This window comes from Protopterus annectens, chromosome 10.part0 (genome assembly GCF_019279795.1).
Source record: "Protopterus annectens isolate FY-2018-M chromosome 10.part0, PAN1.0, whole genome shotgun sequence".
Taxonomy (NCBI): domain Eukaryota; kingdom Metazoa; phylum Chordata; order Ceratodontiformes; family Protopteridae; genus Protopterus; species Protopterus annectens.
In genome coordinates this window covers 743,647,176-743,673,518 of record NC_056744.1, presented here as the reverse complement: position 1 = coordinate 743,673,518, position 26,343 = coordinate 743,647,176, and the positions used below count along the sequence as shown (strand labels likewise).

Here is a 26,343-nt window from a genome sequence, read left to right as displayed (position 1 = left end):
AATGGATTTGCACACTACATTTGCTTTTGTTATAGCTCACATGGCAAAGTGCCACCAGTATGGATAAAATCTCATTCCACTAGGGCAGCTGCTACTTCCACTGCTTTTCTAAAGTGTGTCCCCACCAAAGAAATCTTGGTGACTGCCACGTGGTCTTCAGTGCATACCTTCATCAAGCACTAGCACCTGGCATCCTTCTCCAGGTCTAGAGCAGGCTTTGCCACTGCTGTCTTGCAGGGCATTTTCTCTTCCCCATAGACATCTTCCTCCCTCCTTTCAGCGCTGGGAATCTTCCCAGTAGTCAGGACTGTGACAGAAAAACACAAAGAACATAGTACAGTTGTGTACACTTACCATAACTGTAGATGTTTGAATATATTTACTGTTGCATTCTTCATTCCCTCCCACCAACCCCCTCAGCCTACTATGTAGCTGATTCTCTTTTGCTGCTTAGCCAAGAAAATCCCCTCCTTGGCTCACTTCCTGCGTCAGGTTCTTTTTTGGATACCTCCTATCTGTTTAGGGTTCCTCCTAGTTGAGGGCAAGAAAACACTGGTGGTATGACACAGGCTGGCTATCTTTATACCCGAACATACTGACACCAGTCAGTGTGTCCGTCTGCCTGGGAGCTGGAAAGAAATTTCACTGGTAGTCAGGCCGGACGAGGACTTTCATGGCAGGAAATCCCAATAGTCAGGACTGCAACAGTGAATACACTCAAACATCTACATTTATGGTAAGTGTACACAGCTGTACTTTGTCTGACACGTTCACCAAACGCTGTTGCTGGCACAGACAGCCAAGTCTATGGCAGGCTGCCTGAGCAATATTTCAAAAATCTTAGAAGAGTAAAAACTGGGCAGGAAGGATTTCTTCAAAATTGCAAACAGGAGGACATTCTAGACATAACGATATCGCAACCCCAGGCAGTGATCAACCATAAGTAATGTGGTCCAGCACACCTTCCTAGCTGCCTCAGTCAGAGGTGCTTTCTCTGTCAGGTGGAACCAGGGCCTTCCATATTAATTTCCTCAATCCCTGTTTTTGCAGATCATTTGAGAACATTTGAGAAGGCCAATCAGCTTAGTTTCTGCTACTTTCTCTCTTTCCACTAAAAAAAAAAATAAAATAAACTTTTTCTAAGCTTGTTTCCTGCCTTTCCTGTGGGTAGTCTAACTTGGATATAGATTTGCTGTGTCCAGGACTATTTGTAGGCTTCTAGGCCCCCAAGCCTTTCTGTGTTGGAGGGAAGACTTCTAGCTTAATTTTGTTTCGTAGAACTAGCCAGTTTTTTGTTTCAGCACTTGTTCAGAACGTATTGCAAGCACTAAATAAGCTACAAATTACTACAGCACTCAACTTTCCTCACTGTCTAGAGGAAAATAGTTTCTAGTACTTAACAAATAAGCACCTATCCAGGCATGTCCAAGGGTCAGCCCCCGGTGTTTTCTCCTGTCTACCTGATGAATCTGGGCATCTTGGGGCAATGCAGTAATTGCCTCATGTACACAGACAACCCTCTCCTCCTACCACCCAACACTACAACCTGTGAGAGATGCACTTATATAGCCAAACTGGAAGCAAAGCTCTCTTCACCCAAGACTGGACTAGACAGTCAAGAGGAGAAGGTAAACACTTGCACCACACCACACTCAGCACATAGTCCCTCAAAACCTACACCACCAAAACACACACATAGAAACACAAAACACACACCTACATTTGCGGAGGCTCTCAGTAAAAACCTGACCAAGCAACAGGGACCTCCAAAGCAGAAACACAAGCAACCTCCACCCCCCAACACAACCCAAATGACACATAGCCCACAAACTCAGTGTGCCACTCAACCACAGCCCATAAGGCATAACAACGTACCCAACACTCTAGTCATAGGTGACTCTATAGTCAGGCACACTGATGTTCCACTCACCAGGCTAAACAAGGAGAAAGTTACTGTCAGCTGCCTGTCAGGTTCCAGGATCCGCCACATAACGCATGCACTCAGGTCACTCCACAACAAGTACAAATATGACTCTGCCATTGTCCATGTTGGTGTGAATGACCTGAGATGTACCTGAAAAGGGACATGGAGGAGCTGTCCGATCTTGTAGCCCAGGCAGGTATGACCCTAGCCCTGTGTAGCATCCTGCCATCACCCAGAATGATACCACAGTACAAGGACAAAATGATTGACTTCAACAATTGGCTAAGCTTCTGGTGTCATTCTAAGGGGATCCAGTATCTGTCTGCCTGGGATGACATCATCGACAAGCCACGATGCTTTGCCAGAGATGGCCTGCACCTGTCGCCCCTGGGATTCCGGATACTGGCTAAGGCTCTAGCCACCCCTATAGTGCCTTTTTTAGGCAAGGTTCAAATGACAAATTCACCACCCTAACAGGTACAGGCAAGAAGAATCTGAGGGTATTGATACTCAATGCTAGAAGTCTAAACCTCAAAATGCACTCTCTCGAGGCACTCCTTAAAATGGAGAACATCGACATCTGTGCAGTGACAGAGACCTGGTTCAAGGCTCCAGAGAGTACCCCTGCATTACCAGGCTGTAATTCATACCACACCTTTCGGCCACCTAACCTGGACCGAAACACTAAAGGCGGAGGTGTGTCCATATTCATTAAGGATATCCACAACTCCAGGCTAGTTGCTCAGCATAATGCATCCGAGATTATCCAAGTGCAACTAACTCTGGGCAAGACTGCAATCCAAATTGTAGCTTACTACAGATCCCCCACCATGTCCCAGGATTCCCACTCTTCATTTCTTAATACACTAGAAAATATTAGGGTACAACCTAACACACTAATAATGGTCGATTTCGACTACCCTACCATTAACTGGGAAAACTACTCATGTACCGACTCTTGTGCTCAACGTTTTCTGGAATTCATAAATTCCAATGCCATGGATCAACTTATCCACACCCCCACCAGGGGCAGCAATATCCTAGACCTGGTTATTACCAACATGGGCAACCGGTGCTCCACACCAGAGGTCAATTCCATGTTGGTCAGATCCGACCATAAGCTAATCACCCTAGACATCCACATCCCTCCGCCACCCCCCATTAGGGAAACCACAGCAAAAAAATTTCTCCAAAGCCAACTTCACGTTTCTTAAGACAGAAGTGGCAAACCTCATGACACCCATGCTGACGGACAATAGAGGTATGACAGCTGAATCCTACACACATGCACTTTATAAGCACTTACATGAGTGCATGGATCATGCAATCCCTAACAGAACCAAGATGCTATCCTCCAAAAAAAGGAAGCCAATCTGGTGGTCCCCTGCCATAAACAAACTCTACAACAGAAGAAAGAAACTGTTGCAAAAAAGAGTAAAATCCCATGATTGGAGAAACTCCCTGGTCAGCTTCAGTAAGAAGCTGAGATCCCTCATAAAATCCTCCAAAGCTAGTTATGAAAAGAAAATCGCCACTGACTCTAAAGACAACCACAAAGCATTCTATAGCTATGTCAAGAATCTCAATGGCAACACTCAGATCTGTTCTGAGTTACAGCACAATGGCACTAAATATACAGAACCAACTGATATTGCCAACATCCTGGCAGATAGGGTCAGTGCTAACTTTACCCCTCTGTCATCCACTAAAGGGCCCATCTCTATACCAGAAGAATGCAAAGTTCCTGTAATCACGGCTGCACAGGTAAAAAACACACTATCCAAAGCCAAGAATACAGCATCCGTGGGACCTGACGACATCCCAGGCTGTGTTCTACATGAACTACAGAACAAACTGGCACCCCACCTAAGTACCATGTTCAATCATAGCCTCACCTCAGGCTTTGTGCCCACTGAATGGCGCAGATTGACAGTTATCCCACTCCACAAAGGGGGAGCTACCACAGACCCCGGAAACTACCACCCCATTAGCCTAATGAGCCTGGTCTGCAAGGCTATGGAGCTTATCATCATGGAACTTATAAACAATGACATTGGTAATCTCCAAACTCAGGACCCCACCCAGTTCGGGTTTGTAAAAGGCAGATCATGTCTCCTAAACTTGATAGACTTCTTTGAAGCAGTCACAAAAGCCGTAGATGAGGGTAAGGTGGTTCACACAGCCTATCTAGATCTCGCCAAGGCTTTTGACACCATCCCCCACTCTGAAATTATAGATAAACTCACTAAACTAGGTATAAATCCCTATGTTACAAGATGGGTTGCCAACTGGCTCACTGACAGAACCCACACTGTGAAAGTAGCAGACTCCAAATCCAGCTTCAGACCAGTGACAAGTGTAGTACCACAGGGTTTAGTCCTGGGTCCTCTCCTGTTTGGTATCTACTTCTCTGAAGTACAGGCCAACACAGAAGGTCTTTGGCTAATGAAGTTCTCAGATGACTGCAAACTAGGAGCCATAATCAAAACTCCAAAAGATGTGGACATCCTACAAAAGGGCCTTGCTGAGACAGATGCCTGGTGTCAAAGCCATGGCCTCAAGCTCAATGCCAAAAAGTGCATTGTCTTTCCTTTTGGTAAAAATTCAGTACCCATGAACTACCACATAGGTGGTAGTCTACTTAACACCAAAAGTGTGATAAGAGACCTTGAGACACAGGTGGACAGTTGTCTCTCCTTTGATAATCACATCGCCACAGTAGTCAGGAAATCCTTCTATGTGGCACACCTCATCACAAAAGGTTTCTCATTCAGGAAAAAAGAGGTCATTGTTCCCCTCTACTCGTCACTCATTAGGCCCATTATAGAGTACAATGCCCCTTTTGGTATGTACCTCACAAGACATCTACAACAACTGGAAAGGCCACAGAAATACCTCACAAAGAAGATTACTGGCCTCAAAGAGATGGCCTATGCTCAAAAAACTGCAGCTTTACTCCGTTGCATATCACCTACTCAGAGACGATCTCTGCCTAACACACAAAGCTATGTCAAACCCAGAGCTTTTAGACATGCTCCACTTAAAGAAATCCCAATCCCTATGACCTACACGCTATAGGGACCTAAACCTCGTCACCACAATAAACGGAACATGCTGGAGGGATAGATTCCTGTCCCAGAGACTTCCCATACTCTGAAACAAACTACCTATCTATATCAAACAAAGCTCCTCATTAACACTCTTCAAGAAAAATCTTGATGATTGGATGGGAGATAGGAAATTCACCCCAGGGATCACTTCTGTGGCTCTGCTCGACAGTGGCACAGGAAAATAATTTTCTTGGGTGGCAAAAGCCAGGGTACCTTTGGCTAGGCTTATATAGGCCCTAGGGCCAATAGTCTAGTACCTACCTATGAACCTAAGAAAGCAACAGGCAAAGTTCATCCCCGTAGCACTTCTCTGGCCAACACAAGTGTGATTCTCTCAGCTGGGTTCATAGATTTCTAGACAATGCAGTAACTATTTAATTCCCCTTTTCTCTATTGACCCCAAAAGAGGGAAGCCTTGTACATGCTAACTTCACTGCTAAAGCATGGAAAGTTTGAGGTTTGTCAGACAGTCATCTCTTTTCTTGAGGTGGTCCAGCCATAAGCCCAACACCAGGAAGTCTTGGCTTTCTAAGCAAAGAACAAAGAATTTTCCCTGTGGTGTTGCAAGAAGTATGTGGCTCCTGCATCCTTTTTTGCCTTTCTAGTACTGCAGTACATTTACGACTTCTGTAGTCAGGGTATAGCCTACCCTTCTATCACTGTGTATTACCAACTCCTCTGTCAAAGTGCATCTGTCAGCAGTTTTAACTGGTCTGTTTTGGAGGCTGCACTGGCTCCAAACTGTACTGTAATGTTATTCCTAAAAGGTACTTTATACCTGAAAATTCCAAGGAGACCCATTTCCCCATCCTGACGCTTGAACTTTATAGTGTAAAAGCTCAGTCTTTGTTCATCCAGTCATGCAGTATCTCTTGTTATCAAGTTCTTGCCCTGGAAGATGTTCTCAGTAGCTACAAGTTCTTTAAGGATAAGTCTGATGTGTAAGGAGCCCTGCATAGTCTTCCAGATCAGAGCTGTCTGTGCCAGACCTCCTTTTATATGTAAGTTGTTCTTGCAGCTCTTCTTGAATCAGTCCTTTTAGCTTCCTGGTTTTCAACTTACCATGTAGAATAAAGGGAAGAGGAGAAGTATCTGTAAGCCATGGATGTTTCCATGCATTTTAACTAACAGAACTAAAGCCAACTCCATTGTCATTTAGGCATAAAGTCCTTACTATGATGCAGGTAATGTGACTTTGATTAATGACTTGAGCACCTGGTGGAGGTGGTGCGTAAGGAAGGAGAGGACTGAAAAAGGCTTAGTCTGCTTGCCTGTCTTTGAGGAAAGGATGGGAGTGGGTTCTCAGGGCAGACTGGTCTATAAAGATGGCAGTTCCATTTCATCACTTTACCTTCAGAGGAAGGGGATGTACATTGCAAAGGCTAATTGTACGCTGACAAGCATATGCAGTGGAACAATAGGGAATACAGTAAAAATAACTGCTGCTATTTGCAGACACCTGCTGCTGCTCCTAATTACCTTGGCTGTCACCCTTTAAAACAAATGGGCCATAAGCCTCTCACCCAGGGGAATGAATGGATCATTGAGGGGGACCGGGAAGGGTGGTCTTGATGGTTAGCAAAGAAATTAAGGCCAGAGAAGAAAAGAAGAACTAATTATTTTAAATGTTCTTATCAGCTTTTTGTTTTCAGGTCTGGAAAATCCAATAAACCAATGCTGAAATACTCTGAATGGTTAACTATTTGTGCTAGCTTATCTTTATCTACTGACCACTGTGGAAATGAGCTAGATGGCCAAGATAGGGCACATTACTCAAGGATAGCTGCCACCTCTGCAGACTTCTTTGGAAATGTCTCACAAATTACTTTTTACTGAAACATCTACTTGGACTTCCATTCACACATTCTTCAAGTATTACAATTTGGGCGTTCAGTACAAATGTTAGCTGGTCTTGCCTTGGCTGTACTAAAACATATGCTGTATCCCTCCACCCATTTCCATAGTAAGATGCAGTGTCTTTCTATTCTCATGTTGCAGTATTCATAAGCTTTGGGTTAGCCTCCTGGCGACTGAACGTCCAACCAGTATACAAAAGCTTTAGTTACTGTAAGCTACGTGGGACATCTGATATTGACCGTAGGGCGTGTGGGCCATAAAAGTGATGTCTGCACATACCTTCCTCAGAACTTCTCTGCCACCAGTCAAACATCAGCGCATCCTGCCATTTCGGCCGTTGGATTCTGGAGTTAAAATAACTACCCCGTTAGAGCCTTTTTTCTTGTTCTTGATTTGGTCACTCCATGCATGCCCAGGTTCATGTCATCCAGGAAATGAAAGCGTAGTTGCAGACATCAGATCCCCTATAAGGACACCCATGAACTGTGCTTGTTCTGCCTAGGTCCCAACCACGACCATAAATCCTGCGCAATTTGTCAGGCTTTTGTTCCAAAGATCCTTTGCAGCTGTCTGCACATGCTTAATATCTGTGTAGAAAACCAAAGACTTAAGCGTTTAGCTCTCGCTATGGAAGGGCCAACCGGTCAGACCGTCAAGCCTCCAAAAAAGGCCAAAGTTACCAGGCCTAAGTCTATTACTGCACTTCCTCCACCCAACTTTCCCCTGTGGCCGACGTATGCCTGGAAGAATGTACAGACTCAGCCGACACTGGTATAGTGGGTACAGTTTCAGAGACCGCAAAGTCAAGGGCTGTAAGCACGTCCATGGAGATTATGCAGACCTCTGGTACCAACGATGTGGGGGGGGACCTCGGCTTATTATGACTGTCCAGACCGGCCTTTCTGCTCTTAGGGAACTGCCTAAAACTAGCCTATTCCCTCTAGGCCTGGTCCTCCTTTAAAAAGGAAACAAAAAACTAAACGTGTATCTGCACCATCTGAAAGCTTGCCAGATTGGCAAGCTTTCATGGCCCTCAGGCCCTCCATGAATGCTTCCCCTCCTGCTCTCTCTCTTATTATCAGCCCTAGGCCTCAGACTTCAGATCCTGTCCCAATTGACGCTGAAGATTCCTCAGATTCCTCTTCTGAGGATTCCCTTTCTTATGTTTCCCAAATACCATCCCCTCTAGGTTATGCTTCCCAAGGGAGGACTCTACTGAAGCAGACACCCCTGGAGAGGTCCTTACTTTTGGGAAAACCATCTCACAGATGCGAGATTTTTTCAAATGGGACTCTGCTGAGGTGACAGAAGTCCAAAAGAGGTATTATGAGCTTTTACAATTGGATACTCCTTCACTATCTGCCATCCCACCAGTACTTCCAGCCTTCTTAGATGCATTCAATGCAGCCTCTAAAAATCCTGAATCCCAACCCCTTGCCCCAAAACGCCCTGACAGACTTTATAAGGTCCCAGAAGGAGCTAAATTTTTGATAAAATGTCCTGTTTTAGACCCTGGTACTATGTAGGTCTCTGCTGACAAACCTTCCAGACTATTACCATCAACCTCTGTCCTTCCAACAGATAAGGACAGTAAAACTATGGAGCACATGGAAAAAAGGTATACACCTCTGCTACCTTAGCCTTTAGGGACATCAGCTACCAGACTCACATCTCTAAGTATTACTCAGCCCTTTAGTCTCGAGTTTCAAAGCTCTTTGCTAATCTCCAAGACTTGCCCACTAAGTCCCAAATTTCTAACCTGATCTCCCTGTCCAAGCAACTAACAAGACAATCAGATATAGTTGTATGCTGCAGAGGCCTCAGCTAAATTTGCAGCTTCTTCCTCAGAGCTGAGAAGATGGTCTTGGCTGAGGCTTCAACCCCTACCTGAAGTTATCAGGGCTAAAATCCATGATGCCCCTCTGGACAGTACTGCCGTATTTGGGGCCAAAGTGGAATATCTTTTCAAAGCCCTTCAACAGAAGGGGAAAGAATTACAGGATTTAAAACATTTATTTGTGTCACCAATCCCTAAATTCCATAGAAACTACCGCACTAAGACACAATTCATTAGGGAGCATTCTGCTCCTACTCCTCATACTAGGAGCAAGAAGAGCTCCAGGAAATAGCAGGCACCTTCCAGGCCTGCTCAGACTATAACCGAGAAAGCTTCCTTTCAGGACAAGGCAGGTAGTTTGTGAATATCTGCCTTCTCCTCCACCCCCCCCCCCCCAGACTCCATACCCCTTTCCCAGAGGCTTTCTCCTTCCTGAAAACTTTTACATCAGACAAGTGGGTCTTATCCATCATAGAAAAGGGTTATTTCATAACTTGGATCATCCTTCCCTCCTTGAGAGGCATCCCTCAGCCACCAAAGGACTAGCTGCCCCTATTCCAAACAGAGTTGGACAACCTTCTCTCCCAGGGACTGTCCAACCAGTCCACCCGTCAGAAGAGGGAAGGGGAATTTACTCCAGACTTTTCCTGGTTCCAAGAAAAGATGGCCCATGGAGACCCATCCTGGATCTATCCCACCTCAACTTTTTTCTTCAAGTACCCACTTTTTGCATGCTTACACTCCAGACTGTATTCCCACTGTTAATGCCCCAGGCATTTCTGGCCACCTTGGACTTCAAAGATGCATGTCTGCATATTCCAGTAATGCCCAAATACAAGAAATACTTGCATTTCTCTGTAGTTTCCTCACATTTTCAATTCTCTGCTTAACCCTTTGGACTATCTGCTGCTCCAAGGGTATTCACAAAGTGTCTGGCTCCAGTCGTAGTCTGTTGCAGGGTCCAAGTGATACAAATTTTCTCATACCTAGATGACCTCCTGATCCAGGCAGATTGCTACGGTTCTGTACAGGACCATCTCCCAGACGGTCATTAGTGTTCTGCAGTCCCTGGGTTTCAGTATCAGTTTCCCCAAATCCTACCTAAACCCCTCCCAGGACCAAGTTTTTCTGGGCTGCGGAATCAGGACTGATGTTATGAGGGCTTTCCTCCCACCCCAGATGGTGAAAACCTGAAGGGGATTACCTACTGTCTGTTCTCAATGGCCCTGCTATGACAGCAAGGGAATCTCTCAGACTCCTGAGGCAGATGGCCTCTACTATCCCCATGTTAACACTCGCAAGACTTCACATGAGGAAACACGTGGTACCTGAGGTCCACATGGACCTAACATTCCCACCCCTTGGACCATTCCATTCCCTTCCTACCATGCCTAAGGAAGGAGATCCTTTGTTGGAATGATCAAGTCTCCCTCAACCCAGGACTGCCCTTACAACCCCTCACTCCAGTCCAGGAAATGTACACAAATGCTTCAGACCTGGGTTGGGGGGGGCTACTGTGGGCAGCTTGACTGTGCAAGGCACCTGGATAAGCCCCTTCAAGAGGGAGCACATCAACATCAAAGAGATGAGGGCCCTCATCGTTGCACTTCTCTGGTATGTGAACAAATGGGGGGAACAAGATCTTACTTGCTATGCAGACTTTCACTCCAGGCCTAGGAATTGACAGTCCAGCATGGAGTCACCTTGCACGTGGTCTACATTCCCTCAGCTCAGAACACTCAGGTAGACACCCTGAGTAGGTCCATGTCACCATCCCACGAGTGGATGCTAAGCAAGAATATGTTTCTGGACATAGTCCACAGGTGAGGTGCACCACAGATAGATCTGTTTGCCTTCCCTCTGAACAGCCAACTTCCACAGTTTTGTACCAGGACACCCAGTCCTCTAGAGAGGATGACATATGCCTTCTCTATCTCATGGAAGGGGATGTTTCTCTGCGCACCCCCCCCCCCCCACTCTTACAAAAAGTCCTACTGAAAATTCAGCAGGACAAACCAAAAATCTTGCTGGTGACTCCCTTTTGGCCAAGATAGCATTAGTCCCCCCTCCTTCTGCAATTAGTCAGGAGCAGTCATCACAAGTTCCCTCACAGAGTGGACCTACTCACACAGGACAAGGGATCCTAATCCACCCCCACTTGGAATATCTAAACTTAACCCTGTGGGTGATAGGGTTTTGATCCCTTTCAGGCACCTTTACATCGAGGACTTGGTTAATGTTGTGCAGGAGGCCAGGAAACCCAATACTAGGAGATTCCATCTGTCCAGATGGAAAAGGTTCTCTATTTGGTGTCTTAGAAGACAGCTAGACCCTTTTCAAGGAGCAGTCCCCTTAGTGCTGTCCTATCTGTGTGAATTGTTGCAGGCAGGGGTGGCATATTCTTCTGTTGAGGCCACCTTTACTGCTATTTCAGCTTGTCTGCCTCTTGACCCTCCATTTGCTTCCAGACTTCAAGTGAAGTTATTCCTTAAGGGAGTACTACATCTCAGCCCCGACAGGAAGCCAGTTTCACCACCCTGGGATCTGAATTATATGTTAGAGAAATTCACTGTTGGTCCATTTGAGCCAGTGGCTACAGCTTCTCTAAAATACTGCACTTGGAAAACTGTGCTTTTGGTGGCCCTGACATCGGCCAGGAGAGTGTCAGAGCTCCAGGCCCTTACGGTCACCCCACCCTTTTGAATCTTCCACACGGATAGGTTAACCCTACTGACTAATCAGTCCTTTATGCCCGAAGTCGTCAATGAGTTGTCCCTTAACCAATGTATCCACCTCCCCACTTTTCTTCCACAACCCCAGAATGATGGTAAGAGAATCCTGCATTTCCGAGACATTCACAGACAACTTAGATTCTGCCTAGACAAGACTAAATCCCTTAGGAGATCAGAGCAACTATTTGTCTCCTTTAATCCCAGGGCTCTGGGGAAAGCAGTGACCAAGCAGCAGTATTGTTTCTACCTGGATTTACAAAGCCATCTCCTTCTGTTACACCTATCATGCCAAACACCTGTACAATAAGATTAAAGCCCTTTCTACTAGAGCCATGGCCTCATCTGGAGCCTTCTTCAAAGGACTGGACACTGCTTCTATTTTAGAAGCAGCTACCTGGACATCTGTTCATACCTTCACCAAACACTACAAACTGGACCGCATCTCCATATTAGGAGCAGGTTTTGCTAGGACAGTCCTGCATGGATTTTTGAAGAATAGTTCCAAACTACCCTCCTCTTCTTTCCTTTGAGCTATGGCACTCACCCAAAAGTTATGAATACTACAACATGAGAATAGAAGGACATAGAATAGTTGTGTAAAATGTTACCATAACCATAGACGTCATTCTCTTTCATGTTGCAGTATTCTATCCCACCCTCCTATCCCATGAATAAGCTTTGCTGTATGACTCAGGACTTGGGAGCTATCCTGGGACTGGGGTCCGACTGGGGCATTCAGTTCTGAGGAAGGTGCGTGCAGACACCACTTTTATGGCCTATGCACCCTACGGCCAATGTCAGATGTCCCATGTACCTTGCAGTAACTAAAGCTTTTGTATACAGGCCAGATGTTCTGGTCACTAGGCAGAGGCTAACCAAATGTTATGAATATTGCAACATGAAAGAGAAGGACATCTATGGTTATGGTAAGATTTAACACAACTATTCTTTCTCAGTGTAATAATCTTCCATGTATTATGAGTGATCTGTTGCAGTAACCCCCCCACCCCCCACTGCTGACATCCACCCTTGCCCCTCGTGAACTCATACATTCCCTTCTCACAGGCATGGCAAGATCCTGTCTTGTATTCTTCATGCATTTGTTAACCAGATAGGCCCACAGGACACAAGTTTTCCTTTTCAGAGGTGACCTCGGCACATGGTCTGGTCAAGTGACTTGCTCAGAATCACACAATAATAAATGGGGAGGGGGACAAACCGTATACTGTTTGACAGCTCAGAGCCTTAATTCTTTGTTCTAACAGCCAGACAGATGTTTTTAAAGTTCATAGGAATTTCAAGGCAACTGTGTCTCTCAGCCATTTACACCTTGCCAGTGCCCGTACAATCACCTAGGGTTCCATATGAAGGATGATGGTGTATCACACTGCTTAATCTGCATAGGGCAGTGTGTTCCAGAGGTGAGATGTGTTATGTGATGAATCTGTCTGACTATCACATTTTATTTATCTACTGGTAGAGGTTTAAGTCCCGTGTTTTGGTATTTGTACAACCATTAGACTTATGGAGATGCAAGAGATCCAGGACAACTGGGTTCCTAATAGCATGAAAGGCCAAGGCATAGATCTCGAGAGTCTAGAAGATGCTGAATAAGGGGATAGTGCTTCCAGTCTCTCTTGGTTTCTCTGTCTTTTAAATCTGTGATCTTCTTAATTAGGAACCTCTGGGGTATTTCTAGTTTGATTATGTATAGTGAAATATATCCCAAAAGAGGCATTATTTATTTATAAAGTTTGTTTACCGGGCCAGTAAACTGCTACTGGTCCTTTTTCAGCCACCTCTCGGGCCTACTGGCAAACAACATTTACACAATTGTTGCACAGCTGATGCAGTACATGTAGTTATTCATGTAGCAATTGAACAAAATATTTAGAACAAAATGCGTAAACATTTTAGTATAGAAAGAAATTAAAAGCTTAAAGTATCACAGCAAAATATGTCGGAGAGAGAGTGCAGTTAGATGCAGTTCTGAGTAAAGGTCTGAAGTAAACACAATAAGTAGTAATAGAGTGTTGCAGTCACAGTGAGGAACACAGTGTATCATAAACTTCAGATATGTAATAAGTCACAAAGTGTGCAGGTGTATTGAAACTGCAGACTTTAGCCAGCATTGTTGAAGCATGTGCATTTGTTTTCATTCTACAGATGTGATAAATTTTTAAGCAAAAGGTCTTACATTTGTTTAATGTGGTCAGGAAGAGAGTTAAATGAAGAATATGCTAGCCTGAGAAAAGATGTTTCAGAGATGTCAAGAGAATATTTAGATCTGATTAACTTGACATTATCATTCCTTCTTATTGTACAAGGAATTCATTAACTAGTAATTTGTTAGCTAATGATGTGGAATAGTAATCATTTAGAAGTGTGGTAGATAAGGGAGTTGAAGACATATGAATTCCTGGATGAGATAGGAAGCCATTTGGTTTTATTAGTAGTAGTGAAGTGGTGATTTGTAGGGCTAGCAAGATGAATGAACCAGAGACTTAAAATTGATAACAATGGCTTGTACATGCTTTGGAAGTGAGTAAGTTGGAGAATTTATGTGCCACTTTTAGCTGTGTACAAACCTTTGGGAAAGTGGAGTTGATGTGAGCGTAAAATGGACAGGGAGTGATCTGGTAATATTCTAAATACCTTTGCTGAGTGTTGAAGGGCAGGAAACACCCTGATGGTGTCCTGAAATAGTAGGATTCTAAAGGCTGTTAAGCTACCTGGCTGTTTGTCAAAGGAAAAATATACTTTAAAAATGATCAAAACACGGTAGGTTCAGGTTAAGGCACTTTAATCCTGCAGCAAGGAGACAAAAACGTGCTATTACAGAGTTTGTCTGACTAGAAACAGGAAATGCTTTCATTTTTATACATTTTCTAATAAGTCATTGCCTACCAAGCTGACGTAGCAAGTTATAAGTCTTTTCATCATCACTTGTTGACCACCATTCTCATGAATTTCTGCTGATTTATCAATTTTTGTGAGAAACTTCCTAAGGAAAACAACGTGGCCTTGGTTACCACCGGTTAGATACATATTATGTTACCATTCAAGGGTACTATGGCTAATTCAAGCACAAAGCTAGGAGTTAATTTCGCTAATAATCCTTTGTCTACTTTATCTCTAAGCTAATGCAGCTGTACATGTTCTCATACTTTGAACAGAGATGATTGTTTAGAATCATTACATTTACAGGATATAGCATTGTTCATTCATTCGTTCCTGACCTAGCAGACAAGCACCTGCTTCTCAAGTACATTTCCAAAAGGCATAAACATGAATATTGCTGTGCTAGCAGTTACTAGCTCAGAGGGCATCTTGCAAGTTTCAGAAAGCATACTGCAGTTTCAAAAAGCATCTTTTTCAGTTCTCATATGAAACTCAATTTGTATAAAAACAGTGCATATAAAATAGAATGAAAAACGTGTTAATTCTTTTAACTACTAATTTGCATTAAACATACATGCATTAATACATATTTTTCTAACATTTCCCCCTATTAATACTTTTTAATTCTATTTTCAAAAAAGAATAAACAGTTTGCTTCTTTTCTTAACCTCTTCCAATCAGGATTTGCAGTTAAGAAAGTCATTCAGTTTAAACTTTATGAAAGTGTTTCACATTCTAGCAGCTCTTCAAATTCAGTACTCTGATAACATAGTCTCAGAAACTGATATGTCTATAAATTCTTTAATTAATTTCTTAATGCAGGGGATTCCACAACAAACACAAACTCCTATTAGGAGTAATCCCACCCCAATGGCAATCAAAATGTTCATTAGGATGGAACCCCACCCCCCAAACAAATTCTGGAAAAAGTCCGTCAGTGGGTTTGGGCCTGGTTTGGTCATGGCCGACACTTGCTGAATTACCTCAAGATGGTCATTAATCTCGTGCTGATGATCTGGGATAAACGCACAGCATTCTTCTTTGATTAAAGTGCACGTCCCACCCCTCGCCGCTAGGGTGAAGTCAAGAGCCATTCGGTTCTGGAGCACTACAGTTTTCATTGCATTCAGTTCATCAGTTATCAGTTCAAGAGCAGAAAAAGTTGCATTACTCATTACTTCGAGAAGTTTAGACAGTTTTCGCAGCTCCCAAATTGATTTAACTGCACCATATGCAGGTAATATGCCTGCCCACGATATGACAGCATCACTCAAGTCCATGTGTGTAAGTTTGGTTCCCACACTATGATGGTCTTTCCAGCCCGCCTCAATCTGTCCCACTGGATTCTCAGGTTTTTTAACAGTCTTTTTGGTTACATCTCGGGTATTTCGAATATTTCCCTGAGGCAAGACTGCAGTGTGTCATATGGCCTGAACCAGGTATCCCAAAAAACAACTGCCGGACCAGTTCTCAGGTAACCATTTATATGCTCTTTTACACAAAATAACAGTCCACTACTTTAGTGGTTACTTTGTTACGAAATGACTGCCCTGCATGAAACATTTTCCTATCTATCACAGATAACTGTTTAAAAAGTACAGGATTACGTTGTACCTGATCAAGAGTTTTATGCATAGATTTAAGAAATGAGTTATAATCTGTACTACAAGATCCACCTAAATCGTTTGCTTTTGTATAACATTTATATTGTACGGTCACGTTACACTTGCTCCAACCCACCTGTATGGTATCACTTTTGTAAAAACATACAATTCCCTTTTGTGTCCCAGGCAAATACAGTGCTAAATTATCATATGCTTTAATAGCTACAGTGTCAAAAAACAGATTTTCCCAGGTCTCATTGACCCCTAGGGGGATAACAGTCATTAATAATCCCCCGTATGCTGTTGGTATGGCCGTGCAGACCCAGCAGTTCGAAACATTAAAAGTCTCAGCATACACACGTGTAATCGCCTGATAAGTGTTAAAGTTCGGATACCAGTCTATGTTTGGCTCATCACGTTTAATCAGTTCAACTCTTGTGGCAGGAAAAAGGAAAGGCCACAACAAAAAGAACAATGTAATTAGCATAGCTATCAAAATGATCATGCAAGTTTTCTGAGGTTGCTCAATGTCTCTATTCACTCTATACCTGGCCATTTTGTTCTCGTTGTACAACAGTAACAAGGTTTTTGTCCAGTTCAAAGTTCTTAACCAATTTACAGTGTGTCAAATGAATCCAGGATGCTCACTCCGCGATCTTGACTGCAGTGGGTGTCGACAGTAGTACCTGGTACGGCCCTTCCCACTTCGGAGAACTCCAGTTCTTTTTCTTCACAATCTTCACCCAGACCCAGGTACCTGGGGCTACTGCTGCTTCCGATTTCGGTTGCTTTTTATCTGCAACAGAATTTAACTGCAAAAGTTTGTTATTCAAAAATCGCCTCATATACCCTGCAAGTGAACTGTCAGCCTCCTGCTCTGCAGACATGAGAGGTTTCCACTGAGGTGTATAATATGCCCTCCCAAACAAAATTTCAAAAGGAGTTAATCCCTTTGCATTTGGAACAGTTCTCATGCTCAACAGTGCTAGAGGTAAACAGTGCACCCAGTTCTTTTGTGTCTCACTAATCAATTTCCTAAGCTTATTCTTCAATACCCCATTGTGCCTCTCTACTAATCCTGCAGATTGGGGGTGATACGCACAGTGGTTTTTCAATGATATCCCGAAATAACGACTAAGTTGTTGTATTGTTTGGTTTACAAAATGTGTGCCATTGTCACTATAAATCTTTTCCGGTATGCCAAATCTGGGTATAATTTCTTTAACAAGGACCTTTGCAACAGTAGCTGCATCTGGACTTTTAGTTGGAAAAGCTTCCACCCATTTGGAAAACATATCTATAATGACAAGACAGTACTTTTTATTTTCACATTTGTTCATTTCTATAAAATCCATAGAAATAGTATGAAACGGATATGGTGGTGTAGGGAAACTCCCTTGTTTAGGCTTCAATGCCCCTTGTGCATGATGCTTGTTACAAACATGGCATGCTGCACAAAAAGTTTTTGTATAATTAGTAAATCCATACGTCATGAACACTCGATTCACTAACTGTACCATCCCCCCTGTTGAGACGTGGCTCTGCCCATGGCTCAACAAAGCTGTATATCTAAACAAGTTAGATGGTAGAATTGGTTTCTTTTCCTTGGAGATGTACAGTCCCTTCTCAAGAATTGCTCCTCGTTTTATCCACTTTTGTTTTTCTACATTTGTAGTAAGTGTCTGCATTGTTTTTAACATTTCTAAATCTAGAATCTCAGAGGGTTGTAATTCCTCACTCAAAAGAAAAGCTTCTGAAGCTGAAGCTGCCTGTTTTGCAGCTGTGTCAGCCCTCGCATTACTTTTGAAATTCTATCCTGTTGTTTGGTATGAGCTACGCATTTGCAAATAGCTACTTTTCGAGGTAACTGAATATAATCTAATAAATATAAAATAAATTGCGCATGATTAATTGGTTTACCAGTAGATGTTATCATTCCTCTATTTTTCCACTGCTGCGCAAAAACATGTACAGTAGAAAAAGCATACTGGCTGTCAGTAAAAATATTCACTTTCTTACCTTCTGCTAAAGTACATGCCCTTGTCAAGGCAATTAATTCTGCCACTTGTGCAGATAAGTTGTGTGGTAAAGACTTTGCTTCTAAAATCTTGGTATCAGAAACTACTGCATACCCCACTAGATTATGTCCTGTAGGACCCCTCCTGCATGAGCCGTCCACATAGTATGTCACCTCGGCATCATTGAAGGGAACATCTGTAAGGTCTTGTTTAGGTAGTGTCTTTTGTTCAATTTCCTGCAGGCAGCAGTGAGGTTTGCCATCTGCAGGGGTTGGGAGCAAAGTAGACTGATTCAAAGTTCTGTATCATTCAATTGTCATATGAGGTTGGCTCAACAGTATAGTCATACAGGAAAGATGTCTAGCAGGTGAAAGATATGCTAGTTTTTCTTGCAGTAAAATAATTACGACTGCATGAGTCACTCTCAATGTGAGAGGGTGGAACAACACTACTGAGGCTGAAGCCTGCACTGCCATTGCAGCTGCAACTACTGCTTGTATACAGTGGGGCAAGGATTGCGCCACTGGGTCTAACTGTGATGAATAGTAAGCTATGGGGCGTTGTCTGTCCCCATGCTGCTGTGTCAACACTGATGTCATATAACCTTGCTTACAATCTACAGTTTGAAAAAATCGCTTATGATAGTTTGGTAATCCTAAAACTAAGGAAGAGGCTATCAGTTGTTTTAGCCTGCAGAAAGCTGCTTCTGCTTCTGGTGTCCACTGTAATAAATCCTGTGCTGCCATCGGCTTTTTGAATATCAAATTAGTCAGCGGAGCAGATTCCAAAGCATAATTCGGTATCCAACTCCAACAAAAGTTAGTAGTTCCCAGGAAGGACATCATTTCCTTCTTGGTAGTTGGTCTAGGTGCTTGTAATATTGCTGTTTTTCTGTCTTCATCTAAAATTCTGCCCTCTTTGGATATTACATATCCTAGGTATTTAACTTGTTTTCTCCAAAGTTGTAGTTTGTTTTTGTTTACCTTGTGTCCTTGAGTAGCTAAAAATTGTAATAATGCTATGGTATCCTCTCTGCATTCTTGCTGGGTGGGGGCTGCCAGCAGAATGCCGTCTACATAAAGTAAAATCTGACTACCTTTCGGTGGGATAAATCCCGCCAGGTTACTTGCCATTTCTTGTGCAAATATCGTTGGACTTTCACAATATCCCTGTGGTAGCCTGGTATATGTATACCGTTTTCCCTGAAATGTAAATGCAAACCAATGTTGGCTGTCTGGGTGTATCGGTATTGAGAAAAATGCATTGCTAATATCTACCACAGAAAAATACTTCTGCTGAGGTTTCAAATCATTTAATAAGGTGTGTGGATCTGGCACCGTTGGTGCCCTGGGTATAACTGCATCATTTACAGCCTGTAGATCTTGGACCATATGCCATTCCCCGTTTGCTTTCCTAACAGGAAATAAGGGTGTATTACACGGTGAGTCAGGAGATTCTATTAAGACTCCTTCCTTAAGCAAGGCTGCTATTATAGGTTTGATCCCTATCTCTGCATCCTTTCTTAAGGGATACTGTCTTTTCTGAGGACTAAATGCTGATTTTGGCGTAATAGTAACTGGTCCTGCTGTACGAATAAGTCCAACATCTGATTTCCCTGTTGACCAGAGAGTCTCTGGTATATCTCGTAAGGCTTTTTCCTCTTCTTCCAGTAAGAGTAATACTCAGCTATCCTCACTAGCCTGAGAGTGCACAGCTGGGTGTGTCTTGTGTCATCCAATGCAGTTTCTGCTTCTGTACTCCTTGTTCAGAGAGTTGACCAGAGAGTCTCTGGTATATCTCGTAAGGCTTTTTCCTCTTCTTCCAGTAAGAGTAATACTCAGCTATCCTCATTAGCCTGTGAGTTCACAGCTGGGTGTGTCTTGTGTCATCCAATGCAATTTCTGCTTCTGTACTCCTTGTTCAGAGAGTTGACCAGAGAGTCTCTGGTATATCTCGTAAGGCTTTTTCCTCTTCTTCCAGTAAGAGTAATACTCAGCTATCCTCACTAGCCTGTGAGTGCACAGCTGGGTGTGTCTTATGTCATCCAATGCAATTTCTGTTTCTGTACTCCTTGTTCAGAGAGTTTTAACTCTGTCTGTTTTTCCCACCTCATGACTTTTTCTCCTAAGTCTGCCCACTTCAAATTTCTATTTTTAGTTATGCTCACATGTGGCAATCAATTAGATTTGTAAAGTGCTAAGAATTCCTGGGGCAATGAACAGCTTATTACACTGTTTCCTTCTGTGTCCCAGTACAAATTTCGTAATACTAACCTGTTTGCATGGTTCTGAAATAATTCTTGCTCATATTCTTTATCAGGTCCTGGTCTATTACAGTAATATAGAGTACAATGCAACAAATGCTGTTTGTCACTGTCAAGGGAGAGGGATTTACTGATGGCTACATTTATCAGTTCTTCGGTTACTGCCCCTGGACCAGTCGTAACTAAGTCCTGGCTGTACCAATAATATATCTCACCCTCCGGCCGCACTACAAAAGTATCCATTTGTCGCAGTGCTTCCATACCCTGCATAGTTGGGACTACGGCTATGCCAAATACCTGCATTAAGTCTCTGCCCAAGAGGTTTACTGGGCATTTTGCAGAGACAACAATTTTGCTTTTCTGGGTCATTCCTGAAATGGGGTCAGTTATTGCTATGTCATGGGAGAGTGGCTCCCGATACAGCTGTCCATTAGCTGCTTTCACTAATATGTAATCTGGTGATTCTGAATCTTCCGGTAATTTGGAAGGATGTATCAGGGTCCGTGAAGCCCCTGAGTCACGTAAAAATTTGACTTCCCTCCCTTCTACCAGAAGCATCACTTCCGGTTTTGTGTCTGCCAAGTAGAGCTCCAGGCTCAATAATGCTAAATCCAAAATTTCACTTTCTTCATCATCTATAAATTCATGTACATCCTCTACCCTTGCTACCACACTCGCATTTGTCTTTTCTTGTTTGTTTTCATTCAATGATTCCTGACTATCATATAGTCATTCCTCGCCTTCCTTATCTTCCGTGGTTACCTTTTTATTTAGCCTGCAATCCCTTGCCAAATGTCCTTTTTTCCCGCATTTAAAACATTCACCCCTTTTCTTTCTTTCCTCAAAATCTTCTGATCGCTTATCAGATTGCTTGTTTCCCTGGGCACTTTTCTTACCCTTTTTCCCGGTTTGTACTACAAAGACTTCTGACCCATCTTCTACTGCAAATACTCGAGCTTTCTTTTTCTTTTTGCTATTAAAATGCCTTTTGGCATGTCTCGCATATTCAAGTAATGACTGTTATCTATCTGTACGATGATCTACCATGTGCTTTGTAATAAAACTACAAATGGGAGTAATACTACCTTTTAGGAATGCGTTCTTTAGCTGCTGCTCATATGGGGAATCATGTGTTTGATCTTCAGGTATCTGCATTCCGCAATGGTTATTAAAACACTCTAATAATCTAGCATAATATCTATCAACAGTTTCACCTTCTTGCTGTATGCACTGATTAATGCATGTCCAATCAGCCCTAGGCTTCCACTTTTCAGAGATTCGGTCTGTCAGACCTTTTACTCTGTTATCCAATTCTGCATTACTATGTGGGAGTGGTCTGAGCTCTGCATCACGAGGATTCCAGTTGCCACTGATCATGTGCCAATCTGGACCTACAATTTGTTTAACTACTTTTTCTACTTCTTCTCCATTCAAATGGTAACTTAATCTCATACCCTGTAAGTCTTCTAAAAATTTTCTAAAATTAACCTTCGGATGGGGAATTCCCTCTGTGGCTTTCCAGATATCTTCTGGTGTCCACGGTCTATAAACCAAGAGAGCCGGATCCTGTCCTGCCTGCCCTGCCTGTGGATTCGGTACTTCTATGAGTGGACATATCTTTTCCTCACTCATAGTTTGCGAATTTTTATTTATTTCATATAATTCAGTTTCCCCTCTCAAGTTACGTGTTCGAGACCTAGTCTTGATAGGATCTCTGACAAACGGTTGTGATTTTGCAGGAACAGCTGGGTATAGCAGAGGTGGACCAGTCTGTCCACTCGCTTCATATTCTGGTAAGGGAAGAGGAGGGGGCGGAGGAGGGGCCGTTGCTATTACCAAGTTGTTATCTTCTTTATCTAAGAACATTGCTTTTGAATTTTTAATCTTTTGTTCTCTGCGATTTGCTTCCTCAAGCCACTTATGTGCCTGAGGGACTCCTAATTACTGCTGCCTTTTTAACTGACCTTTCACGTCCGTTTTCAGTTGTCTGAAATGTTTAACAAGTACAGGTTTATCTAAATTACCATCAAATTTGTATTTTTCAAGCCATTTCGTATAGTACTTAATATTATCGACACGCTGTAATTGCATATATTTCGCGTCTTCAGTTAGGGGCGGACCTCGGGAATTTTTCGTGCACTGATTTCCCATGTTGCCTTAGCTAAGCTGTAATTTGTTACATAACCCTTCTTATCATGTGGTACCACAGTTCTACACCTTTTCACAGTTTATCTAGAATAACTGTCTACCTATTCTGTTTCCCTGATCTATGACAATACAGTAACATTTTTGTCCCTGATCTACACATGCAAATTCTCCTGACAAAAAACAGTTCTGTAACTAGTCCCTGATCTAAAACAGAAAAAGGTAAATTCCTCCTTACCTGACCCTCCGTGAGTTGATCCACTGGATCGTTGACTCGTCCTCCAATCCCAGATGAGAAAGTGGCTGGCCTCTTTTGAACGACATTTCAGTCAGAGGTCTTTCAAAACATCAGAGCCGATTTGGCCTCTTCTCCATACGGTTGCATGCCACCGGGACCCAATTCTGACCTAGGCCTAGAGTGAGAGGTACTTTCCGGTCCGAAGGACCAAACTGTCAGAGGAAAAATATACTTTAAAAATTATCAAAACACGGTAGGTTCAGGTTAAGGCACTTTAATCTTGCAGCAAGGAGACAAAAATGTGCTATTACAGAGTTTGTCTGACTAGAAACAGGAAGTGCTTTCATTTTTATACATTTTCTAATAAGACATTGCCTACCAAGCTGACGTAGCAAGTTATAAGTCTTTTCATCATCACTTGTTGACCACCATTCTCATGAATTTCTGCTGATTTATCAATTTTTGTGAGAAACTTCCTAAGGAAAACAACGTGGCCTTGGTTACCACCGGTTAGATACATGTTATGTTACCATTCAAAGTACTATGGCTAATTCAAGCACAAAGCTAGCATTTCATTTCTCTAATAATCCTTTGTCTACTTTATCTCTAAGCTTCTGCAGCTGTACATGTTCTCATACTTCGAACAGAGCCGATTGTTTAGAATCATTACATTTGCAGGATATAGCATTGTTCATTCATTCGTTCCTGACCTAGCAGATAAGCACCTGCTTCTCAAGCACATTTCCAAAAGGCATAAACATGAATATTGCTGTGCTAGCAGTTACTAGGTCAGAGGGCATCTTGCAAGTTTCAGAAAGCATACTGCAGTTTCAAAAAGCATCTTTTTCAGTTCTCATATGAAACTCAATTTGTATAAAAACAGTGCATATAAAATAGAATGAAAAAGTGTTAATTCTTTTAACTACTAATTTGCATTAAACATACACACATTAATACATATTTTTCTAACACTGTTGCAGATATTATAACTGCAGAATTAATTGTATTGACTGTGAATTTGTAGCAGGACTGTTTTAAGTGGATGAGAACTCTTTTGTCAGTGAGGCAGAAGGATGTCAAACTGATTTCTGGTAACAGGTAAGCACTATTTCTTCTGTCTAACATACGATTTTTAGTCAAGGCAGATCCCATGGTAAATCGTTTATAAATAATGAGAAGAAAAGGTTAACTAGTACCAAAATGTGAGGAACTCTCATTGTTAGAGGGACAAATGAATTGTGGTTATTACGAGTAATCGATGAACCAATGAGAAACTGAATTCTGCTATTTATACACAGTAATTGGCCTAATCAAGCCTGAATGAATGTGTCACATGATGTTTATGCACCTATGAAATGGTTTGCCTAGATATTTCTTTAGATGGCACTGAGGAAGCAATAATAAAGTGTGTGTGTGTGTGTGTTTGTGTGTGTATATATAAATGGTCATGCACACACATTTAGTTTTTTTATATATATATATATATATATATATATATATATATATATATATATATATATATACATATATATGTAATCTATGTACACACATTGTGTGTGTGTTTGTATGTACTCGCCTATAAACACAAATACACGAGTCTGTAAGCATTTGACAATATTATTGTCAAACAAATAAATCAACAAGTCACAAATTGACCCCAGATGAACTTCCTTCCAAGTGTTACCATAGGTCCTCTTGGGGAGACAAGTCTTGTCTTTCCTAAATTAATCGTTGATGGGCAGTGTTCACGGAGATGAGTTGTCAAATCAACTGCTTCTCAAAGGAAAGGATGAATGATGCCAGAATGCTGCTCAGTGATCCAGTCATTTGAAGACTGAAGATCTATGAAACATCACTTATACAAGGGTAAGCTAAATGGGGGTTAGGGAAACTAATGCTGAAATTCCAATATTCGGAAGATTTCTGCATGAGGGTGAGAACGTCTGAGTTGATTTAAGTGTAGGTGAGTTAGGGATAGAGTAATTGTTAAGTAAGGGGATACGTTTAGTGTTGTGCATATGTGTTTGTGTTTTGTGTGTGTCATATACTTATATGAATATATATGTATAGATGTGAATATATGTATGTATATATATATATATATATAGATATATATATATATATATAGATATGAATATATGTATATATATATATATATATAGATATATATATATATAGATATATATATATATATATATAGATATGAATATATGTGTATTTATATATATATATATATATATATATATATATATATATGTTCTTCATTCCACATTGCTGCAGTCCTAACTATTGGGTAGTCCGCTGTCCAGTCGGCCCGAATACCAAAGTATATGGCTGTAGTCGGTCAGGGCGCATTAGACTGACGTCAGTACGTCAGGGTACTAATGCGCATGACCGACGTCATATCCTCAGTCTTTTTTGCCGCATGGTCCGATGCAGAAGCAATTTTGCGAGTGCAGGTTGGCGTTCTGAAAGTTTCTGAAGTCAGAGTTTCAGACCGAATCAAAGTTGGCTAAGTACCCCGTTGGGGAATATTTTGTTTTTTTCTTGCCTCAGTATTTAACCGGATGTCAAATAATACCTTGCATTCAAAAGGAATTTTTGTGGTGGGCTCAGGAATGTCACCTAAACAAGGGACTCTCTGTGACCCGGCCAGAGGCGAGTCAGATTCTAACGACAGATGCCTCAGACATCGCTTGGGGAGCTCATCTAAATGGAAAGTGGATACAAGACAAGTGGCCTGCCAGACTACAGCATCTACATATCAACATGAAAGAGATGTTAGCAGTCCAGTTTGCATTAATGGCTTTCAAGGAGTTACTTCTTCCAGGGCAGGTGTTGATTCTAACAGACAACACAACTGTCATGTGGTACATCAACAAACAAGGGGGAACACATTCTTACCCGTTGTGCAGGCAAGCAATGATTTTATGGGAGACTGCGCTCAGCTTGCAACTAACTCTTCAGGCAAGGTTTCTGCCGGGAGCACAGAACTCCTTAGCAGATGTGTTAAGCAGACAAATCATGGATCCCCACGAGTGGAAACTGGATCTTCATGTTTTTCAACAATTGACAGTGTCATGGGGAACTCCAGACATAGATCTGTTTGCTTCTCCACTAAACCACCAGCTGCCAAAGTTTTGCACAAAGGGGTTTCATCACACAGCTTGGAAAGTGGATGCTCTTTCTTTCAGTTGGAAAAATCTTCATGTGTATGCCTTTCCACCTCTGCCTCTTCTCCCAAAGGTGCTCCTAAAGGTCAGACAAGACAAGCCAAGGATGATTTTAATAGCTCCAGATTGGCCTCGGCAACACTGGTACCCATTACTGAGGAGTCTGGTAAGGAAGCCTCCATGGCCTTTACCTTTGATTCCACACCTGTTGTCTCAGAGGGACGGTCACCTGCTCAATGTCAAGCTTCACTCTCTTCATCTAACAGCCTGGCATATTCTGTTTTGAAACACAGCAGGTCTCAACTTCCTCAACAAGTTTTAAATGTGATTATGGAAGCCAGAAGACCTAGTACAAGGAAAGTGTACGCAGAAAAATGGAAGAGGTTTTTATTTTGGAGTGCAGCAAACAATTTAGAGATTTCTGAGCCTAATTTGAGTGTGGCTCTTCAATATCTTACTGAGTTATTGGACAAAGGTTTGTCTTTTTCTTCCATTAAGATTCATGCTGCAGCAATTTCAGCTCACTATGATTGTGACCCAC

The 26,343-nt window shown here is 42.3% G+C and overlaps 1 protein-coding gene across 1 annotated transcript in view; it reads left to right on the top strand.

Moving 5' to 3' along the window:
• JAK1 (Janus kinase 1) overlaps window positions 1-26,343 on the top strand; it is a 1,643,095-nt gene that overhangs the window by 1,353,071 nt on the left and 263,681 nt on the right. The window lies entirely within an intron of this gene.